Below are 6000 nucleotides of genomic sequence, written 5' to 3'. Positions count from 1 at the left end.
GTGGTTTTTAATGTCTGGAAGGCCTGCTCAGCTTCAGGGGTCCACTGAAGTGTCTTCGGCTTTCCTTTTAGGAGAGATGTAAGTGCTGCGGTTATCATACTGTACCGGTCGATGAAGCGGTGATAAAAGTTTGTGAAACCCAGGAATCTCTGAAGTTCCTTTATTGACTTGGGAGTAGGCCAAGAAGTGATAGCCTGTGTCTTCCGGTCATCCATTTTAACCCCTTTTGCACTGATGTGGTACCCCAGGAAGTCTGATGGAAGACGCATTTCTCAGCCTTTACAAACAGGGAGAACTCTCTGAATCGATGGAGCACTTGGGAGACGTGATGCTGGTGTTCACTTTCGTTGAGAGAGTAAATGAGTATGCCATCTATGTAGATGAGGGCAAAACGGTTCAGGAACTCTCGGAGGACCTCGTCCATGAAACTCTGGAACACTGAGGGGGCGTTTACTAGGCCATACGGCAATACAAGGTATTCGTAGTGCCCTGCGGGGGTGGCGATCGGCCTTGGCCTTAGTGCGCTCCCTCACCCAGAGCAGAGTCTCACGGGCTCTGGTCCAGGTGCGGTGGCACCTCTGGACAAACGCGTGAGTGGAGGGGACCGCGACTTCAGATTCCAGACTGGGAAACGCTGGTGGCTGGTACCCTACACTACACTGAAACAGAGAGAGGCCCGTAGCTGACACTGGCAACGAATTGTGAGCGTACTCCACCATAGAGAGTTGTTGACTCCAGGAAGAAGGATTCTTGGAGACCAAACATCTCAACGTCCTTTTTAAATCTTGGTTGGCTCGCTCAGATTGTCCGTTGCTTTGGGGATGATAGCCTGACGACAAGCTAACTGACACTCCTAATAACTTGCAAAACTCTTTCCAAAATTTGGATCTGAACTGGGATCCCCTGTCTGAAACCACGTCTACCGGGAGGCCATGGAGCCAAAAGAGGTGATCTAAAACAGTCACCGCTGTCTCCTTGGTAATTTGGGCAAGGGAATGAAATGTGCCGCCTTCGAGAACCGGTCCACTACAGTCAAAACGACTGTCATGCCATTAGAGGGCGGGAGGGCGGTAACAAAATCTAGAGCAATATGTGACCAGGGTCTCGAAGGGACAGATAGCGGTTGAAGGAGCCCATCAGGAGGTCGGTTAGATGACTTACCACTGGCACAAACTGAACAAGCCAAAACAAAATCGCGGACGTCGCGAGCCATACGTGGCCACCAGAATCGTTGTCTAACCAACCCATTAGTTCTACTTATCCCTGGATGACAAGCCATGTTGGAACAATGACCCCACCGGACAACTTCGGACCTTAACTCCTCCGGCACAAATAAGCGGTTCGGTGGGCAACTGGACGGAGGTATTACCCCTTCTAAGGCCGTCTTGACCTTCGACTCAACCTCCCATAAGAGTGCTGAGACTACTAATCCCGCATAATACACTCGGGAGTAACGGGACGGGCGGAGGGATCAAAAAGACGTGACAAAGAATCGGGTTTAACATTCTTGGAACCCGGGCGGTACGATAGGGTAAATTCAAAACGGCCAAAAAAAAGTGCCCACCAAGCCTGCCTGGAATTGAGTCTTTTAGCAGTTCTAATTTACTCTAAATTCTTATGATCAGTCCAAACAATAAAGGGAACCCCTGAACCCTCTAACCAGTGGCACCACTCCTCCATCGCTAATTTGACTACCAACAACTCTCTATTTCCAATGTCATAATTACGTTCGGCAGAAAATAATCGATGAGAGAAAAATGCGCAAGGGTGGACCTTATCGTCTGAGCAGCACGTTGGTACAACACTGCTCCTACCCCCACCTCTGATGCGTCGACCTCCACCACAAACTGCCCTGTGGGATCAGGGGCGACAAGGATGGGAGCCGAAACAAAGCGGTTCTTCAGGTTAGAGAAAGCAGTCTCAGCTGCGTAAGACCACCTGAACGGAGTACTGGGGGAGGTCAAGGCTGTCAGAGGTGAGGCTAGTTGGCTGTAATTACGAATAAAACGCCGATAGAAGTTGGCGAACCCCAGAAACCACTGTAGGGCCTTACGGTAATCTGGAGATGGCCAATCTATCACAGCCTTTACCTTGTCAGGGTCCATTCGTATTCCCTCAGACGACACGATAAACCCTAGGAAGGGGACCGACATGGCATGGAATACGCACTTCTCCGCCTTGACAAAAAGCCCATTCTCTAATAACCTCTGGAGCACTCGTCTGACGTGTTGAACATGTTCCTGGAGAGATGAAGAAAAAATCAGTATGTCATCCAGGATATATAAACTGATCTACCATATCTCTCAACATGTCGTTCACGAGTGCTTGAAAAACCCTGGGCGAGTTGGAGAGCCCAAACGGCATAACCAAATATTCAAAGTGCCCTCTAGGGGTATTAAAGGCAGTTTTCCATTCATCCCCCTTCCTGATGCGGACCAAATGATAAGCGTTACGTAAATCCAATTTTGTGAATACAGATGCTCCCTGCAACCTCTCGAAAGCTGAAGACATGAGTGGTAATGGATAAGTATTCTTAATAGTAATGTTGTTCAGCTCTCGGTAATCAAAACAAGGTCGCAGAGAACCATCCTTCTTACCCACAAAAAAGAACCCCACCCCCGCTGGAGATGAGGAAGGACGGATGAACCCAGAGGCTAAGGAATCAGAAATATATTTCTCCATGGCCTCCCTCTCAGGAATAGAAAGAGAGTATAACTTGCCTTTAGGCGGAGATTTACCTGACAATAAGTCTCTGGCACAGTCGTAGGGACGATGCGGAGGAAGAGAAGCAGCCCGGGACTTACTGAACACTTCCTTCAGGTCCAGATACTCAACGGGTATGTTTGGCAACGCCATGGTTTCCTTCTGAAAAACAGAAACAGGAACAACAGGACAGGCAGAAACCAGACAAGACTCATGACAACTTTCACTCCACAATGTGATAGTGTTAGAACCCATTCCACTCGTGGATTATGTTTGAACAACCAGGGGTGACCTAAAACAATGGGAGCAACAGGGGAGTCCATGAGAAAAAAGGATATGGTTTCTTGATGGTTGCCGGATGTGATGAATGTGATGGGTTCAGTATGGTGGGTGACATGAGGCAGGAATGTTCAGATGATGTGCAAGTGAAGAATCAATGAAATTACCTTCAGCTCCGGAGTCCAGAAGAGCTTGGCATTCATGATGGTGATTCTTCCACCGCAGTTTCACCGGAAGGAGGGTCGATGATGTGGGTGAGGACTTCTCGGCGGAGATCCCACCCGATAGTAGCCTCAGGTTTACTATCAGGCTGACTATTTTACCGGACAAGAGTAGTTGTTATGATCAGAGCCTCCACAGTATAAACATAGTCCTTGGGACCTCCGCCGTTCCCTCTCCCTCCGGGACAGCCGAGCTCGACCCACCTGCATGGGCTCGTGATCGTCGACAGAACCGACCATGTTCTCTCGACTCAATCGTCCCCTACTGGGAGAGAATGGAAGTCTGGAAGGACTGTGTTGGCGGCCCTTCTTAAACCTGGCCTCCACCCGCAACGCCAGATCGATGAGTTCGTTGAGAGTAGGGGGCAGCTCGAGGAGGTAGATCTCCTGCTGAACACGGTCGGATAACCCATGCAGGAATCTATCCCAGTGCGCTGCCTTGTTCCACTGGCACGCGGCCGCCAGGGTACGGAACTCGATGGAATATTCGGTGACAGATGAATGTCTTTGTCGGAGTTCCGAGAGGCGATGGGCGGCCTCCCTGCCGGTCGCGCCCCGGTCAAAAACTCTCTTCATCTCGTCAGATAGGAGGTGGAACGAGGCACAGCACGGATGTTGATTTTCCCACACCGCCGTTCCCCATAAGACAGCCTTGCCCGATAAAAGGGTGAGCGTGAACGCTACCTTGGATTCTTCTGTGGCGAAAGTGCGGGGCTGCAGGGCAAAATGCACTTGTTGAGGAATGTTCTGCAAAAAGTTGGCTCACCAGCGTAATTCTCCGGCGCCGGAAGTCGCGGCTCTGGCTGGAAGTGGTCCTAGGGAATCCCCGGGGGAACGGTTGGCGCAGGCGGTGCGATGGGCGCAGTGGGAGACATGAGCTGATGGATCTGCTGGGTGAGCTCGGACACCTGTGCCACCAGCGGCTTGGACAGCGTGTCTGGTGTTCGAGATGCTCTCCTGCTGCTGATCCATTCTCTTGACGCTGTGGTGCATGAAATCAGTGAGGGTGTTGGTGCTCGCTGCTTCCATGCGGGTGAGATCGTTCTGTGACAGCTGGTGAAAGGACAGTCTGGAAACAATAGCGAGTAAACAAGGTTTAATGAGATGATGAGATATTGTACAAAGACACACAAAGACGTTGATACGGGAACACTCCAGAGGGATGATTAAGGCGGTGAGATGTTCAGACGGTAATGGAGTGCAGGTGAGGAGTCCGGGTGTTGACGGCGTGAGGCAGCAGGAGAGAGTGGCACAGGAACTGTGGGGAACAGAGCCGAAGGTAAGTGTCCGTGGCTGAGTGATCATGTGGAGAGTGGATGAGGTTCTGGGGAAACACAGACATCCAAACGCAAACTACACAGAAGCCAGACGGGGGTAAACACAACGACATGAAACAACGATCTCACAAACACAAGACGTGAGACAAGCCATTATATAGGAGATGAGTAATGAGTGGCAGTGATACAATTAACGGAGACGTCCACAACTAATCAGTGCAGACGCAGAACACACAGAATTCACCACAAAGTGTAAACAACCCGAGATCACGGTTTACCAACCGTGACAGAATTAAGTCAGCCAACTTCATCTTTTCTAGATTTTGGCCAAATGTTTACTACTAAAGAAACAAACAAACAAAAAAAATCTGTCAATACTAAATACATTAAAGTATTTTTAAGATATTTAATAACATTTGCTGCATTCAAAAAACAAAAACAAAAAACAATACTTATAAGTATAAGATACTTATTGCATTTTGAGAGTGAAAAAACAAAAACAAGTAGCGTCTCATATCGCATTTTATTAGCCCTATTACTTTCCGAAATAATGAAGGCTATAATTCTAATTCTAAAAACAGTTATTAGTTTCTCTTTCTCTTTTATTCCCAATGTTTCTGGATGCTAAAATATGATGTATTATATAGTGTTTGTACTTTCATCATATAAAACATCATCCTTCACATTGGCTATATCAACACAGCCGCGGTCACGCTGAATGCAACATTTTGTGCAACGGAGCAGTCCATCCATCCATCCATCGTCTTCCGCTTATCCGGGGCCGGGTCGCGGGGGCAACAGTCTGAGCAGAGACGCCCAGACTTCCTTCTCCCTAGCCCCTTCTTCCAGCTCTTCCGGGGGGACCCCGAGGCGTTCCCAGGCCAGCCGGGAGACATAGTCCCTCCAGCGTGTCCTAGGTATTCCCCCGGGGCCTCCTCCCGGTGAGACGTGCCTGGAACACCTCCCTGGGAAGGCGTCCAGGAGGCATCCGAAATAGATGCCCGAGCCACCTCAACTGGCTCCTCTCGATGTGGAGGAGCAACGGCTCTACTCTGAGCTCCTCCCGAGTGACCGAGCTTCTCACCCTATCTCTAAGGGAGCGCCCAGCCACCCGACGGAGAAAGCTCATTTCGGCCGCCTGTATCCGGGATCTTGTCCTTTTGGTCATGACCCACAGCTCATGACCATAGGCAACGGAGCAGTGAAACGTTTTATTTGTTTCTTTAACTCTATTTTATTTTGATAATGGCTTCAATATATAACAATTATGTTGTGTGTGCGCGTAAGGTCATACCAATGCTGGTTGGTTATACAGAAGCAAGACAGCTCCCAAGCTTTTACAAAATAATTCAAATTGTAAAGCTTTTGCAAAATAAAGAAAACTAGTGGCCCACTCTCGTTTTCCTTTCCGAATGCTTTGGAACGTGTCACAATGAACCATAATTTAGCACATTTTTTCATTTGTTTCGTTGATTTGTCAACATGATTTAAGTAAAATTTAGTATAGTTTAGTATAGGCC

The sequence above is a fragment of the Carassius auratus genome, chromosome 18, assembly GCF_003368295.1.
Source record: "Carassius auratus strain Wakin chromosome 18, ASM336829v1, whole genome shotgun sequence".
In the NCBI taxonomy this organism is placed as follows: Eukaryota; Metazoa; Chordata; class Actinopteri; order Cypriniformes; family Cyprinidae; genus Carassius; species Carassius auratus.
The sequence above is the reverse complement of the archived record's forward strand: the minus strand, read 5'-3'. Positions refer to the sequence as shown.